We start from the raw sequence: 20,280 nt of genomic DNA, 5'->3' as shown, positions 1-20,280 counted from the left end.
GTTACACTTATCCAACTGTTTCAAGCGTTATCCATATTGCACTACTTACATCAGCGTCTTCATCTCTGTTCTTCCTCCCACAGCACTGTTGCAGGAAGGTCCTCATTGTCTCAGAAAAACTCATCACTATCAGAAATGTACAACTGTACTCCCAATATGACAGATGTTTGTCTGACTGAGTTGGAGCTGGTCTCTCCTACTTACAAACTTTCATGGTTTGCATTGTGATGTCACAAAGCATGGAACACTGTGACGGAATCATGACACTCTGATGCAGTTTCATGTTCTATCAGTTCTTTTGGCATTTTTTAAATGGAATAATTTCACAGCATTGTTGTTAATAAAAAAACAAACAAATTTGACAACCTTTTTAGTCTTGGCACACATTTAATGATTTATCTATTCTCTATTTTCCCCCAAGCAACATTTCCAGTTTTCCTCATGCTTTTATTGGTGTCCATTGTAGGCACTGGCCAGTCAGGCAGTTGACCTTATGGTTCAGCCATTCTGCCCAGCCTGCATATGAATCATGACTGAATGACTGGGTTACTTTTGTTACATATTGTCAACATGATAAATGGGACTGTTTATTATAGTTACATTTAGCTTTCTAATGCTATGTCAACTGTTTATCAGTTCATTTTAGCTAAGTTTTTCAGTCATTATTCACTGAAGGGGTTGGGGGGATGTTTGACCCACCCACTCTGCATTACTGTAGGGTCAAGACAATAACATGCATAGAATTAAAAACCATTATTTTTGCAGGGTAGACAGTGTGCAGGAGTTTTTCCACTCTGTAGAATAAAACAGTTACTGGTAACAGCAAAGCTTTGGAAGACATGTTAATCACTGACATCAGACTTTGTGCACATCACTGCTGTCTTGTGGTTTTAACCTGCAGATATTATTTTGAAAGTTGAACACAAGGTGGCAGTATCACACTGATGGAAAAACACACACCTCAGCAAACTGCAGTATCACAGCTTAAACTCACAACAGCTGAGCAAGACAGTACATGTGTAGCACTGTGAATATTCAGTAACTGAGTATGGAACATATGAATAGAGCATCAGATCTTCTCATCTGATAAATTTGATCTGCAGATATGTTTTAAGTGAAAGGTAGTCTGAAATAAAACTGTATTTTTGATCTTTAATGACCACCAGGTGTGAAGTCAAAAAGTAGAAAACATTCTGATGAACAGAAATATTACATAAACTAACTAGAAAATGCATTTCCTGCGGAACATGTGGGTGAATGAATTCAAGACCATGGCTGAAAATGCAGAAACAGTAGTAGTAGAAATTTACTCACGCTCAATTTTTACTTTTTTGGGTTTTTTTGCATTATAAGAACAATAGATAGATAATAATGTGAATGGTATGCAACAAAGATCCCAAGGCTGGATTTGACCCTGTGATGTTGCATTGATGTGGCATGTGCTGTACCTTCTTGGCTACCAAGGTGCTCCCTTAACTGAAGTGAATTTTGGGATCATTTTTATCATGTGTTTGATTTAAACTGTACTTTAAATGACGCAACTCACCAGGCTGACGGTGTGCTTATCTGTGTGCTGCCCCTTTTTAATTGAATGAAAGAAATAAAACTTGAAATAAAAATAGATTAAAATAAAGACTTTGATAACCAAGAAATTTTAGTAGGCCATACTCTTAAGCTTGCAGTAAAACAAATAAAATGAGTATGAAAATACAGAAAAACTGTACACACCTCCCTCTTTCACCCATTTGTTTCTCTCTCTCTCTTTTTTCTTTTACAGTAGACAGACGTTGATCATGATGTTTAGTAAGGATTGTGAGAGGCGTCAGGATTGGGAAATTACACCATTTAACATAACATTGTGCCTTAAAGCAATTTTATCATGGAAAGAGTGAAATGTTTGTCAAAACAGTTTGTAAAGTAGTATATGCTGTCCTCTGATTAATGTTAATGATCAAACATCACACTTTCAGTGGTTTAAGATATTGTTTAGACTTTTCACATCAAGGTTAGACCTTGGCTAATACCCTCATTAGCTCATGCCTTCAAGCTCCAGTAGCCCTTGACTGGCAGTCACGTCATTGTCATTTCATTTGTGTGTTTTACCATCATTTCAGCCTCACTGAAATGCAGAGTTATACTTGACTTTTAAGGAACACTGGGTTAGAGTCACTTGTGTATCTTCAGGTTAAAAGACTAGCATGGCATCATTTGTTTCCCAATCAAATCTTTTACAAGGCTCATTTGACCAAGTCATGTGTTGTGGGCGCTCTGCAGACAGTACCTTGAGCTTGGACTCCACAGTCTGAACTGTGGGCATATACAGCATCTGACAGCTTTTCAGTGGGGTTTAGATTAGCCGAAGGCTAAGTGTACAAATGTGAAAAGCCTTTAAAATACCTACCAGCTGAAACCCCACTCTAATGATTCGTTTTTTCTAAACAATCTGTCCTGTCTTGCAGGTTAATTAGTTCAGATGCACATAACAACTGAACTAACTGCCAACGTTTCCCCCGTCATCTGTCATTTATCTGTTAGAAAACAGAAGGAGGGAAAGGGAAGGATAGATTGAAAAATAAGTAAATAAGATAAAACAGAAACTGTAATGAAATACAAAATTAACACACATTGTTTGAATAATATAAGGTAGGTGTTGGTGTCCGACTGAGAGACAGTCATCCTGTCCGTGGGTCAGTATGTATGTTGCAGTATGTTGAATCTCTCTACTGTTGACACAGCCCAAACTGTCAATGGAGCACAGTGTCAGTGTGAAGATGTTTTGAGAAGGGTTCCTGGGCCACCCTCCCTCTCTCACAGCCTCGGAGAGACTGAGGCAGCCTGGCAAGGTGCTGAAGCCAGGCTGCACACAGGGGATACCCCACCTCTGGATAACTGTAGGCCACTGCATTTGTAATTCAAAAGAATTTTTTGACATTTTCAACATGATTCACCATAAATATAGTTATCACAATATACTCTTTTGGATTTTATTATTACACGTTTCAGTAATTTACTCTACATCTATCACTCATTTTTGTTCTGCTCAATTGTGGTATGCTCAGCGTGCCATGTCTGCTCAGTGTTTGTTTGATTTGAAGGAGAGGCATTATGTCGTCCAAGCTGACTCGTCTCATGGTCTCGCAGTGATTTCTGGGTTGGCATATATTTTACTCTAATCCAGATCCAGCATGTGCAGTCCACCGAGAGAGGTCACTCTGCTGATAGCAACATAAGCGACTACAGCTGATTTCCTTGTCATGCCTTGAACCTTATGTTTTGTACAAGCAAAGGCAAGTTTAACAGGAAACTGTCTGCGCACCACTCCTTTCTGTTTCAGATTCTCCTCTGCTCTCTCAATGTACACTAGATCATCAGGTCCTCCTGGTGCTCTGTTACGATACTTCCTTCCAGCTGTTTCATCATCCATCCTGAGCCCCAGCATAGTGACAAGTGCAACACCATTTTCTTCAGAGGTTAGCACCCTGACTAGTGTGGAGAAAGATCCATTCACCAATCCTTGAGACACGTCTATGTCATGTATATGGGTACAAAGTGTATTTATGCCCATTTTCTAGACTCCAGATGTGCATCTACAATACAATATGCTGAATACGTACCAAACATGGCAGGTCTACAAAGCGAGGGTACTGCTGAAAAATCTCTGCTACTGTTGGTGACTTGCTTGTGATCCAGAACCTTCGGTTGGTGAAGGTTTTCTCCATGCCCATTTTGATAGATGCGAGGTTCTCAGGAGATGGTCTCAGCCTTTTGGTAGCCGTTATCCACTACTTGATGGACTCTTCTTCCCCTTCTGCAGTCACTTCCAGTGTTATACCAACTGCAGAAGGATCACTGGACCTCCCGCGCTTGCAATAGCGTCGCTGATCATCATGAAGGGCTCTCCGTAGGTTCCTCAGTTTCAGCTCAATGAATCCACAGTGGGACACCGGATCATAAAAGTGCTCCTAGACCACATTTAAACAAAGGACATTGTTTAATAAAGGATAATTCCACCATTTTTATGCGAGTCCCATGCTATTCTTTCCTAAATACGAGCCTATTTCAGACAATATACCTTCCAATACTGAATACAGAAATGACTAATTTGCTTGATATTGACCATTTGACTGCTGCTAAATTCTGTTTAAAATTATGTGGGAAAACTTTTGTGCACAGACAGTTAGATTACTAACTCTGAATCTAATCTAAACCCAAAGTCACATTTCATTTTCAAATGTAACTTAAAAGATAAACAATTCGATTTATCAAATATCAAGGGAAGAATAACATGAAGAAAACATCAAAAACAGTGGAGTTACCCTCTAAAACCAAGATATCTAATCTTAACTACTCTCCAACAGCAGCTTTATAACAAGTCAGTCAATAAGCTTAAGCAAATATTCCCATGCAAAATTGTAATCTTCTGAAAGACATCTGTTTGCACTTACAAATCCTTCATTGTCTTCTTGCATCTTGATCTTTAGTGATGGGAAGACTGTTGTTATGCTTTCAGCCAACATCAGTTTGTCAGCATTTGAGGGGTAACTGAAAGCAAAATGGAGGATTTTGAGGGCAGGAAAAAAATGGAAAACTATACAAGGCTTGTAACAGAATACACCATATTTGCGTTACAATGCATTCATCAGGCTTTCCCCTAGAAAAGTTGTTAGTGGCAAGTATCTTCTGATGGGGGGCCTGTGGCTCGGCCCAACAATAGACTGATGGCAGCGTTCAAGTATAATTGACAGCATACAAAATATTTGGCTACTTATTGAATGGAAAATTTTATCATATGTTTATTATAAAACATTGATGATTAAATAACTTACATTTTCTCCAAAAGCACACAAGGTTACAGTACCTTCTCTCACTCTCACAAAAAAAAAGCCCCAGGTTACTGGACAGAGCATTTTTGTGCAAATAAAATCCAACTGAAAATGAATTTCCATCTCTTAACTGTTTTGTATTGTTTATCAGGGACCCCAGAATTTATTTGAGTATAATTCAATTGAATTCACTTAACAGGTTCATTTTAGATTCATTTCTAGGTGGGTAATGTTCATATTCCAAAATGTACTGATCTAACATGTTTTGTAGGATCCAGGATTAATGATTTAGTATTTTCAGAAGTATTAATGTTTGTGAATGCACCATTTCACAAGTATTAACTACTGTATTTGTCACCAGTGGTTTGATAGAAAAGCAAGCAAGTAAGGTTTAGAATTAACTCACAATCCCCGTCGCTCCACCAGATCACTACCACCTATCTTCAAGACAAGTTTTCTGGATGTCACAGAGAGTGTTCCCGATTATTCATATTCAGCTTGCACACTTGAGGCTTTCCTTTCAATGAGCACTGTCAGACTGGCTGCATCAAATCTGTACGTACCATCAATTTGTCCTTGACCATCCTGGGAAAGCAGATTACAAAGAACATATTCCATTATACATGCCCCCCTCCTCTATACAAAATAGAACATTAAGTCACTACACATTTTACCATGGTATCAGCTCAATATTTGAAACCAATAGATACTGTACATACATCCAGCTGACCACTTGGACTAGGTGCACTGGCAGTCAACTGTTTAGCCTTTTAAAGAAAATAATGTCACCGCTAGAACAAGAACAATGCTAATTTAGAAGCTAGTGTTTACAGTAATACAATGTGTTTCCATGAGCCAAAAAAAAAAAAATCATTCAACAGTTAAGTGTCAGTATAGTATGAAATTATTTTATGCAATACCGTTTTGCACTGATATCAGCCCAATAGCTGATACTAGTAGTATCTATGCATCTCTGACACATACCTCCCATTGACCACTTGGACCAACTGCATCTGTACTCTGTGGTTGAGCCTTAAAAAGAGGATATGTCCTATAACTGAACAGGAGCAATGTAAAATTACAAAGAAGTGTTTACAGCTGTACATTATCACTCATACATTATATCTCTGTACAATACATAAATATTTGTATCTTTAGATAACTGCATAAAACTACAACATACTGTGTGAGTTGCCTAATCACATGATTACAATTCAATGACTTAATGAAATTGATTTCCTTGTACCTACTATTTGGCAGGTAAATCTGATGATTAACAGTTAACTGTTAAAGCACTTTTTTTGTGTGCGATACTTCCGGTCCAGCACTCTTGACTACTGTGTAAATGGGAATCGCCTTGTTGTTTACCTTATTGAGTTTAGCTATATATATGTATCACATTTTTCTCGTCACTATATCACCGTTTAGACTAATCTGATGTTTGTAAAGTCTATAAACACAATCACTGAACAAACATTACTATTTCTGTGTGTGTAATTAATAACATGGTTATCGTAGATTAGCTGGGCTAACCGTTAGCTGTTAGCCGTTAGCTGTTGTGTCTGTAATAACTCAATAAACGGTCTGTGAATAAAATATTTTTTCCAGCGGATGTCTTAGTTACAACATGATTGAGCTAACTGGAGTAGTTTCATGTCATATCCGACAACGGGAGGCTTTTAACAGATGACATCCTGATGTTAGCTTTGCTGCTAGTGTTAGCTGTCCCTGTCAGCTGCAGCCACTGATGCTTTCTAGACAGGAAAGCATGAGGGAAAGCGGCTGACCGGAAGTCATGCACAAAAACACGGAAGTTGTCACTATTTACTTGCGTGGTTGAAAACAAGGTGGATAGGGAAACCAAACGTCCTTTTGCCAGGACATGTCCACTTTTCACGCCCTGTCTGGGGCGTCCGGGGAGGTTTTATAAATACGTGAAAATGTCTGGTTTTCATTATTTTTTACGAGCCCATTAAGTATGTAAATTACTTCAATTGACAGGCACTTTGCACAGAATACTACGGTTGTTGCGTGTGACATAATCTCCAACAGGCTGTCCTGTGGGTGGCTCTGCTACGCTCACAAACAGAGGGAGCAAACATCGGAGCAGCACTTCCTCATTAAAAAATGCCAAATCGTAAGTCTAGCTTTACAGATGAATACGTTAAAAAAAAAAAAAAAAATCCCCACTTACCGTCTCGGGACACATGGGAGGCGGAATGCACTGGGTGCAAGGTAGGGTGACCAAACATCCTCTTTTGCCCGGCCATGTCTTTGTGGGGCGCTGTTGTATTATTTACATTATTACATATATTTTGTTAGAAAGGATTTTCTAATACAGAAGAGGTGTTATTTATAACGTTATTTCATTTTTTCCACAGTAAGACTTGAAAAGAGAGCTATTACAGTGTTATAGGTTGATTTTCTAAAACAGAAGAGCCATTATTTGTGATTATTTCATTCCAGAGATTATAATTTTAATTTTATTTTTGTACCACAGATACGTGTTAAAAGAGAGATTATTTCATGCATAATAAAGCATGTTGAAAGCATGTTTTGGAAATAAAAATATGGTCACCCTATTAGACTATCAAATTTAATCAAAAGATTGTTATGTAGGGTGGAATAGCTAGCTCTACTTCCAACCCTCCTCTTTTATCCGGGCTTGGGACTGGCAGAGTGATCCAAAAGAGACACTCTGGCAGAGTTACTTAGGGTTTTTTTTTTTTTTTTTTTTTAGTTTTCTTAAGTTTGGTTTGGTTTCTAACATATGCTCCACTTACAGTAGGAGCCTACAACAAGGCACAGTAAAACATGAACATTTGTTTCCATAACTATAACATTTTTAACATTTTTTGTATAGATGGTTTTAACTTTAACAACAAAAAGAGACAATAGAAAACAACAATGGCAATGTGAAAAAATGATGGTCTGGTTCTAATTCAGGTTGTTTGTTTTTCAGACCCCCCTCCACACACACATATGCTGTGATGGCTCACAGAAAGAGTAGGTCATCTTCATTTTGGTCAAGGCTTTCTGCGGCAGGTTCAGCAACTGAGGGAGCTGACTTAAATGAATACGCAGCTGATGTGCCGAAAAGCTGCAAAACATTATCAGGCAGCTTGTGCTCATAGCAAGCCTCACCAGACAGCTTCAAACCATATCGGACATACAGGATGGAGTTAAGGGTCTGCAAGGACATCCGATTTCGAAGTTTGCTTTTTACCACACTCATCTGGCTGAATAATCTCTCGACTTCAGCATTCGAGTGTGGCAATGACAACACAGACACAGCAGCCATGGCAAGTTCCTGAAACGGATTGACATCAGCTGCAACCCTGAACTTCCAAATCTCACTCCAGAAACCCACTGTGTTTTTTATTTCATTCCACTTCCTAAGATGGATGACATGCCATTGCTGGACAATCCTGTCTATATCTGGAGGAGGGTAGGCAAGGAGCTTGGCTATTTTTTCAATTTCTTCAGGGCTCTTGTTGTGCTTTAGAGTTTCCTCCACATTGAAAACTGACATGTACTGCAGTGCTTCAATGTTGTCCAGCAGTCTCATTCTCAGCTCTTTTGTGAGGGAGATGGTGAAGGCTACACATCACTTTCTGATGTTGTTCTCCTCCTCAGGCGCAAGGTGGAGCTCAGCTGCCTTGGACTCAAAAAGGTAACCAAGGTATGGTTTCAGACTGATGTATCCATCAATTGGCCCTTTGAGAACATCAACATTCGCCAGTGGATTCAGCACCCTGCTACTCACTGACTTTATCAGGCTAACCAAGCTGTCCAGAAGTTTCAGTGGATCTACCTGCTCTCCCTCAAAAGCCTTGATGGCCAACTGCACCTCACCCAGCACTGACTTCAAAAACGTCAGGTACAACATGTTCTGTGGATCACTGTACATGGAGTGTAAAACCTCAGCCATGTAGCAGTGTTCACTGGACTTGGTGACTGCAAAATGCAGTTTCAGCTCCTCCCACTGGTCCAAAATGCGTGAAACCGCTGGTTCGATGGAGAGCCAATGGGTGACACACTTTGGTTATTTGTAAGGGTTTCTCCCCACAGTTAACGGTCTCATATATGGCCTTGTAGGCCTCCCTCCGCTTTGGGGAGACAGAAAACCAGTTATAGGTCTCCCGTACCAAGTACTCCACACTACAGGGGAGGGTGTCATTTGAAGCATGACTAACGGCAAGCTGCAGAGAGTGACACACACAGCGAATGAGGATGAGATTTTTGAGCCCATACTCCTCCTTCAGGACTTTATGGACCCCGTTATTAATACCTGTCATAACAGAGGCATTGTCAGTCCCTATCCCCAGGAGTTTCTCTTTTGTGAGACAGCACTTCTCCAGGAAAGCCACAACAGTACGGGCTATAGATCTGGCATCTCCTCCCTCCAACTCAACAAGCCTCAGAAAAGTTGAGACAATTGTCTGTTTGGTGTCACTAAAGTACCTTACCACAACCCCCGGGTACTTATAGAAACTCTGACATCTGTGGACTCATCGAGGAGGAGGCTGAAACACTGATCATCGGCATCTGCAACCAACTTTTTCAGAACGTATGGCGCTAGAATGCCATTTATCATTTCTGTGCACTTGGTCCTGTACATTTTGAAGTGGGTAGCAGCAGCGGAGTCAGAAAAAGCAGCCTTACATGCTTCCCCAATGTGATCACATGCAAGCATGGAGCAGTGCTCAGCAATGGCTAATGTCATAGGCCCGTTTCCACCGCAGGAACTTCGGGGTAATTTTAAGGGGCCGGGGCCGTTGGTGTGTGTCTCCACCACAGGAACCACCCCCTAAGGACAGAGTTCCGGAACTTTTACAGGGGCTAAACAAGTCCCTGCCTCGGGGTAGGTACTCAGAACAGCCCGGAAAGACTCATGGGTGGGGCTTGGGGATTACTTGGTGCTGATTGGATATACTCACGGAGGGATGTGACATGAACAGAAAGCTACAAAATACCGGCATTTTTAAAACTCAGCAGACGAGGGTTAGCTTGTTCATATAGCTTCTGCCACCATGTAAAAAAAACTCACTAAATGGCCCGTGAAAAAAATATTTTTTCCAGTGGATATCTTAGTTACAACATGATTGAGCTAGCAAAGCAGTTTTGTGTTGCTATGTGTGGTATTTATTCAGTTATGGGAAATCACGATGTCTAGAAAGCATCAGTAGTGGCTGCAGCTGACAGGGACAGCTCACAACAGCATCTGTTAAAAGCCTCCCGATGTCGGATACGACATGAAACTACTCCAGTTAGCTCAATCATGTTGTAACTAAGACATCCGCTCGAAAAAATATTTTTTTCACGGGCCATTTTTTTTCACGGGCCCGGCAGGCGTATGGTGTGCCGCGACCGGCTTGAGGTGGAGCAGGCTCACGGCTTATGTGTTTGTCACTTTCTTTTTCATTTTAACCCACACCATGATCTTTTCCTGACCCTAACCAAGTAGTTTTTGTGCCTAAACCTAACCAGACCTTAACCACAGGGCATCATGATGATTTTGGAACGGACTTCGGAACAATGAGTTTAATATGGTCGGAACAATGGGATGTCGAACCAATGGGCTGTCGAACTAATGGGCAGTTCCCATTACAGACACCGCTATCGGCTAACAGCTAACAACGTCCCTACGTCGCCCCGGTCAAAATGGTCGCGCAATGATTACGTCACATCCAGAGCCCGTAACTTTACAGGAACCTTCCTCGTATTCCGCTCTCTCAGTGGAGACACGGCGGTTGAGAGAGCCGAGCGAGAGGACGTTCCTGTAGTAGTTCCTGCCCCCCAAATAGTACCAGGAACTTCTTCAGTGGAAACGGGCCTCATGTGGCTTCAGCCTTTTTTGTGGAGTCAGTTTTTGTCACAAATAATGGCAGCTTGGTTTGAGTGGAACTGTAAGGCTTTGCCTTTTGAATGTGTTTTTGAGTGGTAGCATGTTTTTTTATGTCACTGAATTTTGCATCAAAATCAGTCTTGCAATACATGCAGTATGCCCGTGTGTTATCCCCAATAAACTGCTTTAGCCAGCCTTTGTAATCAGGGTTCGCTTCCCACTCCTTTCTGTACTTTTGGTTGTACAGCTTAGACTGCGCCATGATGAGCTGTTTAGCTAGCACAGTGGACGACGAGGTGAGACGTGAATGAGGCCAAAATCCTTAAACAATATACAATGTACAATATACAAGATACAATGCAATCAGAAAGCTGAGACGGACGGATGTAATTCAAATAGGGTGACCATATTTTGATTTCCAAAAAAGAGGATATTCGGCTGGCCAGGACATAGCCTACTTAAATGATACTCTCAGCTTACTCAAAGATGCCTTATCATTTTAATATATTTAAAATTTATATGTATGGATAGAAAATTCAGTTATATTACAAAATAATATCTCTCAAAGACAGAAATTCAGATAGGCCCCAATAGGGGACACATACACACACTAGAGTGTGGCGATCCGAGCGCGACGGTACCTGACGGGTCGGGCCGGGTTTGGTCAAAAATGTAGCTATAAATTGTATTCGGGCTCGGATCGGATTCGGTCAGCTTTCAGTGAAAATGTAGTGTAAAAATAAATAAAATCCTATTGTCTGTCCTGTTTATTGCTTGGGCACTGTTATTTAGGTGACAACACCTGAACATAACACACACAGACACACATTAGCTGTGTCCCAATTCAGGGTTTGCATCCTTCGGAGGGCGAATTTGAAGGTCGCTTATGTCACAACGCTGCGCGAAGGCTGTCCCAATTCATCCAAATTCGAAGGCTCCTCCAAATGCAGCCGACAAATGCGCCCTCCTTTTCCCTGTATTCGGAGGATGCACTGCGACTATCCTTCGTGGCCTCCCATATCCCAAGATGCTTTGCGCGCCTTTGTTCAACCTGTATCTTTTTGACGATGGCGGCAAACACAAACAGCAGCAGCGGCACCGCATATACTTTCAAATGTAAGTAACGGATTTTTACTTAACGCCAGAAGTTCAAGGGGCCTTAAAACCTCTAAATGGCTGTTAAAATACGTGACGTTAGTAATGCTAACACGTAGCCACCGGAATGTAGAGCCAGCTCCGCAATGTAACATTAGCTTAACGTTAACCTGTTGATAGGAGGAGCTCAGTTAGCCTTTAAAAGTAACGGTAACGGTTAAAGCCTTAAACCCCTTCACTTTCAATTGTTTAAAAGCTCGGAGGGTGACTCGTTATATCTTATTGTAACTGTGGAGATGCTGTAGGATGTTTATACCTCACATCAGGTGCATAAACGCCCCACAGTGAACAAATATAAAGTTAATGAGAGGATAGGTTGTGAGTTGTGTGTGTGTTTGTATTTCTAGGCTGTAAAACTGTACTAAACTAAACTAAACTAAATGTTTGGATGGAATATAGCCTAGAGCTAACTTCAGGAGCATTATTGTTATTGTCGTTATTAGGCCTATGTATGTCATTTTGCCTGTTGACATAATAGAAAATATGTCTTACATTTCATTTTGTTGTAGGGAGCAAGGAGCAAACAGAGGAATTTATAAAACTGAACGGTGGTGGTGAAAACGACCACCTCTTCACAGGGGCCAAAAATACGGCCACACTCGGATGGAGGTACCTGTTAAGGCAATAATAAATAGCCCATCTGTACTCTACACATATTTGTGTGTAAAGGTTACTTAAATTAACCCAAATCCTGTACAAAGTACAAATATAATCCTAAGATCACAAGTTAATGTTGTTTTTAGGTGGTTGTGGGAGTTTAATGTCTGTCCTGATGTCGCCTTTTGTGATCTTGTGTGTTTACCTTTTGTAATGCTTCTCTCTTGTTTAGAACAATCCTTCAAAAAATGGGCCTGGAGGGGGAAAAAAAAGTGGGACAACCTAAAAAAATAAAAATAAAGTATGTGCAGGTTTGGATAATGATATGGAAACTACATTTGTTTTACCCAAGTTAATACTTTGATAAAGAAATGCAGAAAAAACTCCAAGGCACTCTGCCATAGTAGTTAAAATGCCTTTGTTTATTCCTTGAATCTGTTTAACTTCCTGTTGAAGGCTTGATGCCGGAACCTGTCGAAGGACTGTGTTTTTAAGGTTTATATGACCATGGCTTAAGAATAAAGGCATTTTAACTGCTTTGGGAGAGTGCCTTGGGGTTTTTTTCTTCGTTTCTTTATCACTACATGAATCCCATTCCAAAGAGCATCTCAAACATACCTTTTTTGAGTCCATGATAACCTCCTTTTCAAGACTTTTTTAATAAATACTTTGCAGAAAATTGCTGCTGTTGTGATTGATTTCCTCTACCTTAGGGATGCAAAGATCCAGGGACAGGGCAGGGGGTCGGCGGGAAGCACACTGTTGCCACCTGGCCCTGGTTTGTCCTCATGGATGAGGTTTTAGGACAGAGGCCTTCCATTGCCCCTCCTGTCCTAATTGCCTCCATTCCTGAGGACACACCAGGGCCAGGTGCTGCAGTGGGTGAGCAGCATGAGTAGGAAGAGGAGGATGAGGAGAGGCAGCCAGGGCCAGCAACAGGAGGGACACAGAAAAGAAGAAGGGAAAGAGAAGATGAGATGTTGGAGCTGATTAGAGAGGATATGAGGTTGCAGAGGGAGGCCGAGGAGAGGAGGGAAAGAGAGAACCAGGAGAGAATGGACAGACTTTTTAATTTACTGGAGTGAATGGTTGAGAGGCGGTGATTTTTTTTTTAGCTTTTTTTTTTTTATCCTGTTCAATTAAGTTTTATGTGTTGCTGTTTCTTGTTTTCAAATGTTAAATTAAAATGTTGTATATAGTTATAGTTAGTTGTTGATTAAAAATATTATATAGTTGTTCCATTATCTTTTTCAAATGTTGTATATAGTTAAATTAAAATCTTGTAATCATTATCTGTTCCATTTCTTATTTACAACTAGAGTAAACTTTCGAACTGCTTTTCAGTGACAACACAATTTATTTTTTTCTCATAACTATTTACAAAGATACAATCTGAACATTTTTAGCTATTTACAAGTGGGCATTCTTAACATGTACAACTATTTACAAATGATCAGCAGAAAATTATGAAACACATTACTAACCTATTAAATAACAAAAAACTACATTTATTTACAGTATGATTATTGGCTGAGCAGGAGTCCCTTGTGGTGCTGCTGGACTGGATGGGATGCCACAATAAAGACCCTGGAGTCTTCTGGCTGTGAGTGGGACATCATGTGGGGGGTGGGGAATGCATGTCTCCACTGTCCACCACATCGTCCATCAACGGGGTTTGCAGGGCTGACGCAATCGACAGCTGCCATGTCACTAAAAATGTTTAAAAGAGAGGCAAGAATAAAACAAACAAAATACTACTGCACAACTTTTTATATTAATTACCACAAACTATGCTAGCTCTGTATGAACATTAATGTGGGTTAAAATAACAGGTTTAACGTTACCTCCCCACGGCTCTCTCCCAGCCAGAGATAAACTGGTGTCGCCAGAGCCGCCTCTCCTCTTTCTCCAACAAAAAATATATTAAAAAAAACCAAAATCACAACCTCTGGCTCCATCATTGTCGTCTGTTATGTTTTTGTGTCGTCTGTTATGTCGTCTGTCCGTTATGTTTCCGTGTCATCTGTTGTCTGTTTTGTTTTTGTGTCTTTCCCGGGTTTGGGCGGCAGGAGTCATGACGTCGTGACGCAACCGGGAAATCCTCCGTAGGCTAGACTGTCCCATTTAACAACGGGTGACACGTCCTTCGTCCCTGCGTAGGCCGGGTCCTCCGAAGGATGCAGACCCTGAATTGGGACACAGCTATTGGCTGTTTGTTTCTCCCTCTCTCCTCGCTGGAAGTCTCGGACCTCCAGCCGCCCACCTCCGCCTTGATTAAAATGAAAATAAAAATAAAATAAAAGAGGGAGACAGGTTATTCCTATTTTATCTTATTTTGTTATATTTCTCCCTCTCCACTCGCTGGAAGCGTTGGACCTCCCACCTCCCGCTCCCGTCTCAAACACGGAGGTCTCCCTCTCCGCTGAGCACGCCCGGCCTGTTAAATAGCCTGTAACCGTAACAACTGTGTGACACAAACTCAGTGCTTTGGTCATTAAATAATGTCGGGCTTGGTTCGGGTTCGGACAGAAATATGCGGCTCTAACAAACACACGGAAAACCGGACATTATCATCAGTTTTAAAAAAAAACACCCCGGACGCCCCAGACGGGACGTGAAAAGTGGACATATCCGGGCAAAAGAGGACGTTTGGTCAGCCTAGATTCAAATGCAGTGATTTATTGATTAGCAGGACAGAGCAGAGGCACACACAGTCAGCGGACGAGGTGAGTAGTGACTGAGGCGGACAGGCGGTGTCAATCAATCAATCAATCAATTTTATTTATAAAGCCCAATATCACAAATCACAATTTGCCTCACAGGGCTTTACAGCATACGACATCCCTCTGTCCTTAAGACCCTCACAGCGGATAAGGAAAAACTCCCCAAAAAAACCCTTTAACGGGGAAAAAAAACGGTAGAAACCTCAGGAAGAGCAACTGAGGAGGGATCCCTCTTCCAGGACGGACAGACGTGCAATAGATGTCGTACAGAACAGATCAACATGATAAATTAACAGTAATCCATATGACACAATGAGAGAGAGAGAGAGAGAGAGATATGCAGGTAATGACAGTATGTGTGTGGGTCAAATACAGTGATTTATTTTAGTGTGACAGTGAAGAAATATTATATGCCGCTGTGCAAGCCAGGGTGGGATCGGCGGCGGCTTTGCGCACGCGTGATTCATTTGCAGTCTGGACGCGGAGGAGTGAGGATCTCCTCTCTGCTCTGACTGCACTGGGGACTGCTGCTGTGAGACTGACCGCCTGTGAGTGCTTTGGGACGGGGGAGGGGCTCAAAGCAGCAGCGGCTGCTGCTCACTGGGAACAGGAACTGCAGAGTGATATTTGCTTTCACGTCAGAGTCGCCACCAGAAATGTCTCCAATAACACCAGAAAAAGTCGCTTTTTTGAAAAAATGTCGCTGAAGGGGCCTGAAAATCTGTTAAATCTAGCGACAAAGTTGCTAAGTTGGCAACACTGGTGGGGGGAGGGGTGCTGGGCAAGCTAATGTTAACACCAGGGAGAAAACCAACAGCGATTAAAAACCTAACTAACGAAACGAGTGGTTTCTAACACGTTCGTTAAAATACAATATGATTTACGCTATGGGTTTAGACGGCCAATATGTAACTTAAATCTAACAGTCTCTCCCTTCCCAACCCAAACTCTGAGGTGCACCTGCAGCAAAATGGCAGTGCTGCTTAACGTTAGCTAAAACATAACTGTTAATTGTTAACCTCCACCAGGTTTCATGCCGACTTTAAATGAACAACTGTTTAACGTTACTGTTGTCCCAAATTGAATTTTACAGTGTGTAATTTTGGTAGAAATAAACTAAAATGAAAGGCAGAAATAAACTTCAAAACCACAATGGAAGTCTGCCTTATGGTAGTGTCAGCTAACGTTAGTTCACGAGCAGCCCTGCTGAACAAAACGTAACATTTATCATGAATTCTCTCAGAAAAGAGAGAGAGAAAGCCCGTACACTCTCATTATGCTCTAAAAATCTTTACTAGTTAGACAACGTTTCGAGCGTGTCAGCTCTTCATCAGGTCATCTTACAAGTTACGTGTTTTTCACCCATATAGACACCCACTGGTGACGTCATAATTCATGGTCATTCACAAAAATATTTACACACATTATACTTAGGCTATTGTAAACGTACACGATTGATCAATGATGATAACTATATGTATCAGGCAACATCAGGTTAAAATATAATACATATATCACATCAGGTGTTAACAGTTATCAACTACAGAAAATGATGAATGGGGAAGTCCTCGTTCATGCCTTTGGGGGACAGGGTGTCCAATGTAAAAATCCAAAAGGATTCTCGTTGTAACAATAGTCTGTTTGTGTCTCCTCCTCGTCTCAGACGTTTTACGTGTTCAATTCCTTGGTATGTGAGGGATGCCACGCTATGTTTCGCCCGCAGAAAATGTATAGCCACTGGACTCTTGGGGTCCTGATTGCGTCTTTTTTCTAAAGTTTTTCATTCCAGCACCCAAACTAAGTGATGTGCGTATATTTCTACATTTCATGAATTCTCTTAAAATATGATTTAGTTGGTTGATTATATACATGCCTAATTTACACTGACACTTTACATTTTGATGAGATACATTAAAATAAACTAGTAATGGATACTTATCGAAGGGTCAGGGAGCACACAGAGTGATGCAGCCTCCATCTCCGTCTTTTTTGTCTCTGTGCGAACGGTGAACAAAGGAGAAGGACACCCCTTTCGGGGCTAATGCAGGTGTTTAAAATAACTGCCGATACCAGTGTGGGTTTTTTTGTTTTTGTTTTTTGTATGGAGCTATATTAGTGTCTTTATTACATGCGAGAAAATAAATGATATGAGAGGGGAAAAAATGTTTGAGAGAAAAAAAAATATTTGAGAGAAAAAGTTTTCACACTGATAGCAAAAAATAATATTTGAGACTAAACAAAGTTAACGGCTAACATAATAACTATTATTTCTATGTCACTAGTGACTTGAAACATTTAGGACGAAAGGAGACGGGTTGAAATAAACCGAAATTTCCCTTTAACTTTATGTTAACTTCTTGTCCTGTGTAGTAGGTCGAAAATGCTACATGTATATTTTTTTATTGAAACAGACACCCCCTAATTTTTTGTTAAATATTTGAACTAATCTAACTCAAATTACACAGTTTTGACATCAGGTCAATTCTACAATATGTCAGTAGATGGCACTGTAACGCCACGGTGGAGCCATTAGGGAGACTCGAGATATGTGTCCCGGCCGCGGCTGCCATTTTGTCTAATTACCTCCGTGAGTTTCTGTTTCCCCCAGTATTTTTGTAAGTGTAAGTTACAGACATTAGCTCGAGGTAACATAAGAAAACGTGTTGCAAACATTGTTTATGAGTTAAAGCCAGTTAGCCGCGAGTAAATTTGAGAGTCACCATACACAAATTAGTTTCACTTCCGGTCGCTTGTTAACAGGTCGTTGTTGCGCCATATTGTCAGACAATTAAGTGCAAGGCTAAGACAGTGTTATGTCAATGTTGCACAGAGGTTTTGTAACCAGTATATCAGTATAGTATGAGTGTTATTGTGTTGTATGTGTTAACAGTTGGAGTGAGTTTAAGTATTTGAGTTAAGTAAATGTGTGTTTTGGGTAATATTATTTTTGTACAGTTTCATATTTGAGTTGAGCCAATTTTTATTTCTGTGGAATAAAATTTAAATTACTTTGAGTTCATGTGCACTTAATTTACCTGAGACATTATTTTTTTTTATATGGTTTATTGTCAGTTAGATTTTTACATTGATTTTCTTTGTGTAACATATTTTAGTGTGAATGTGGAAAATGAACTTTAAAGCAACAACTTTAAGATAGCTGACATGACTGAGATGTAACTGAGTTTTATGCAGTATTATCAGTATTAAACGAGCACTGGCTGGAGCAAGACACTAACTTTTGGTCCTCTCTCTTGTTAATCCACAGTCCACAGACTCTTATTTTACTGGCTACACAGCGCACCCTTGTCTGTGTAACCTTTGCTGCCGGTCCAGATTTCCCTTAGGTCTGGCACCGGCAACACCTGCTCTCTGTCCTGCTGTAGCTGAGGCCACAGCTTGTGGCTTCTTCTCCTCCTCTGCGCACTTTGTGGGACTGCACTCCGTAGCCCGGTGACGTGGGCCATCAGCTGGGCATCCTGAAGGACGGCTGTCCAAGGCCTCCAGCCCTGGTGCTCCAGCCGCTCCGTTTTCCACTGCTGTTCTGCCGGTTTTCCATAGACTGATTAAAGCACACTGTAACGCAGCTGTGCATTCATGCAGCTTTTGACCTCTGTGGTATATTTGGAAGTCCGTCTCCTGTCCCCATAGTTACCAGTGTATGAATCTGTGTGACCTTCTGTTGTTAAGAGTAGTCTACAGGTTTGAATGTATTCCCTGGGGTGCAATTCCACAGGTGGCGTTGTCGGTTCATTCCCCTCTCCTCTCCATTTGGCCACACATGCATAACGTTAATGTATGCATATCCGCTCCCAAATAACGCAGCGCATCTATGCCGGTGAATCCACCATGGTGGATGAATGATTCAGTTGAATTTGACTCCCAAGACCATCCTCACCCAGCTGTCAATTCGATTGAGACTGGCCAATAGGAACGTGGCCCCGCCCATGACATTATTTTCACAGTGAGAGCAAAATCCTGACACCATAGCAAAGACTTTTTTTGGTTTTGAGAGAAGAAAAATATACAGTCTATGGAAAAATGTTTTGAGAGAAACAATTTTTTTTGAGAAAGAAAAAGTTTTCACACTGATAACAAAAAAATAATATTTGAGAGTAAAAAAAAAGTTTTTTGAGAGTTTTTTTCTTGGAAATAATTTTTTAAATGTCATTTATATTCTATGACAAAATACTTTCTCTCAAAACATTTTTACCCCTCTCATATCATTTATTTTCTTGCATATAATAAAGATGCATGCACTGGTTGTGAAATTCGGGGTTAATACAGGTGTTTAAAATAACTGCTGATACCAGTGTTTTTTTTGGTTTGTTTTTTCCCCCCTTTGTGCCAGAGAAACATAGAAATCGTCATTATCTCTCTGGGACTTACAGGCCGCATGATTTCATCCCGAGCCTCTTCCACAGAGAAGCGCCTCTTCATCTTGCTCTTTGGTTGTCACAGGAATGAAATGACCAGACAGCCAAGCTACAAACACTTTGTGACAGGACCTCAGCCAGGTGCATAAACTCTCTAAGCGTTGTTTTGTTTGTAAGAGTGCAGTAAGAGAAGAGGGCCCATGGTTTCATTTATCTGAAAGAGTGCATGTACGGCTGTGTACTAAAGTAACTTTATCAGACATTACACGTTCTACAATAAGGTCAAGCTAAGGTCAATCTGTCTATTTTAAAGACACATGAAACAGCAAACACACACACACACACTTTCTTAAAATAGCCTACTAAGCTCAATAACACAAGCACAGAAATTAATAAAATAACAAACACTGTATCACACATTCAACACATTCAACATGGCTTAATGGAAACAATTTTGTATGTGTAAGAAATAAACCAAAATTCAGTTTGCTTGTTTTACTCACTGCCACAAGAAGCTCTCTCCTAAAGTAATGATCATCAAAAAATGTTCCTCTTTTGAGAGTTTTATTTGTACATCACAAAATCATAAAATTGATCTCAAGACTAATCTACAGAGACCCAACAATTCAAATGAATTCCCACCAAGAGCAAGCACCTATTTCTCCCTGCTGTGCGACGGTGGCGAGGAAAAACTTCCCTTTAACGGGAAGAAACCTCGAGCAGAACCACGACTCTGTGGTGGGCGGCCATCTGCCTCTGCC

The 20,280-nt window shown here is 40.8% G+C and overlaps 1 protein-coding gene and 1 long non-coding RNA gene across 2 annotated transcripts in view; both read right to left on the bottom strand.

The window, feature by feature from the left end:
* LOC125904472 (TOG array regulator of axonemal microtubules protein 1-like) overlaps window positions 1-20,280 on the bottom strand; it is a 97,585-nt gene that overhangs the window by 60,578 nt on the left and 16,727 nt on the right. The window lies entirely within an intron of this gene.
* On the bottom strand, window positions 13,985-19,638 carry LOC125904475 (uncharacterized). The gene is made up of 3 exons (XR_007451455.1): window positions 19,533-19,638; window positions 14,268-14,692; window positions 13,985-14,133 (listed from the first exon to the last, which is right to left on the bottom strand). It is a non-coding gene; the product is annotated as an uncharacterized LOC125904475 (long non-coding RNA).

The sequence above is a fragment of the Epinephelus fuscoguttatus genome, linkage group LG17, assembly GCF_011397635.1.
Source record: "Epinephelus fuscoguttatus linkage group LG17, E.fuscoguttatus.final_Chr_v1".
NCBI classification, from domain to species: domain Eukaryota; kingdom Metazoa; phylum Chordata; class Actinopteri; order Perciformes; family Serranidae; genus Epinephelus; species Epinephelus fuscoguttatus.
This window is presented reverse-complemented; position numbering and strand designations above follow the sequence as displayed.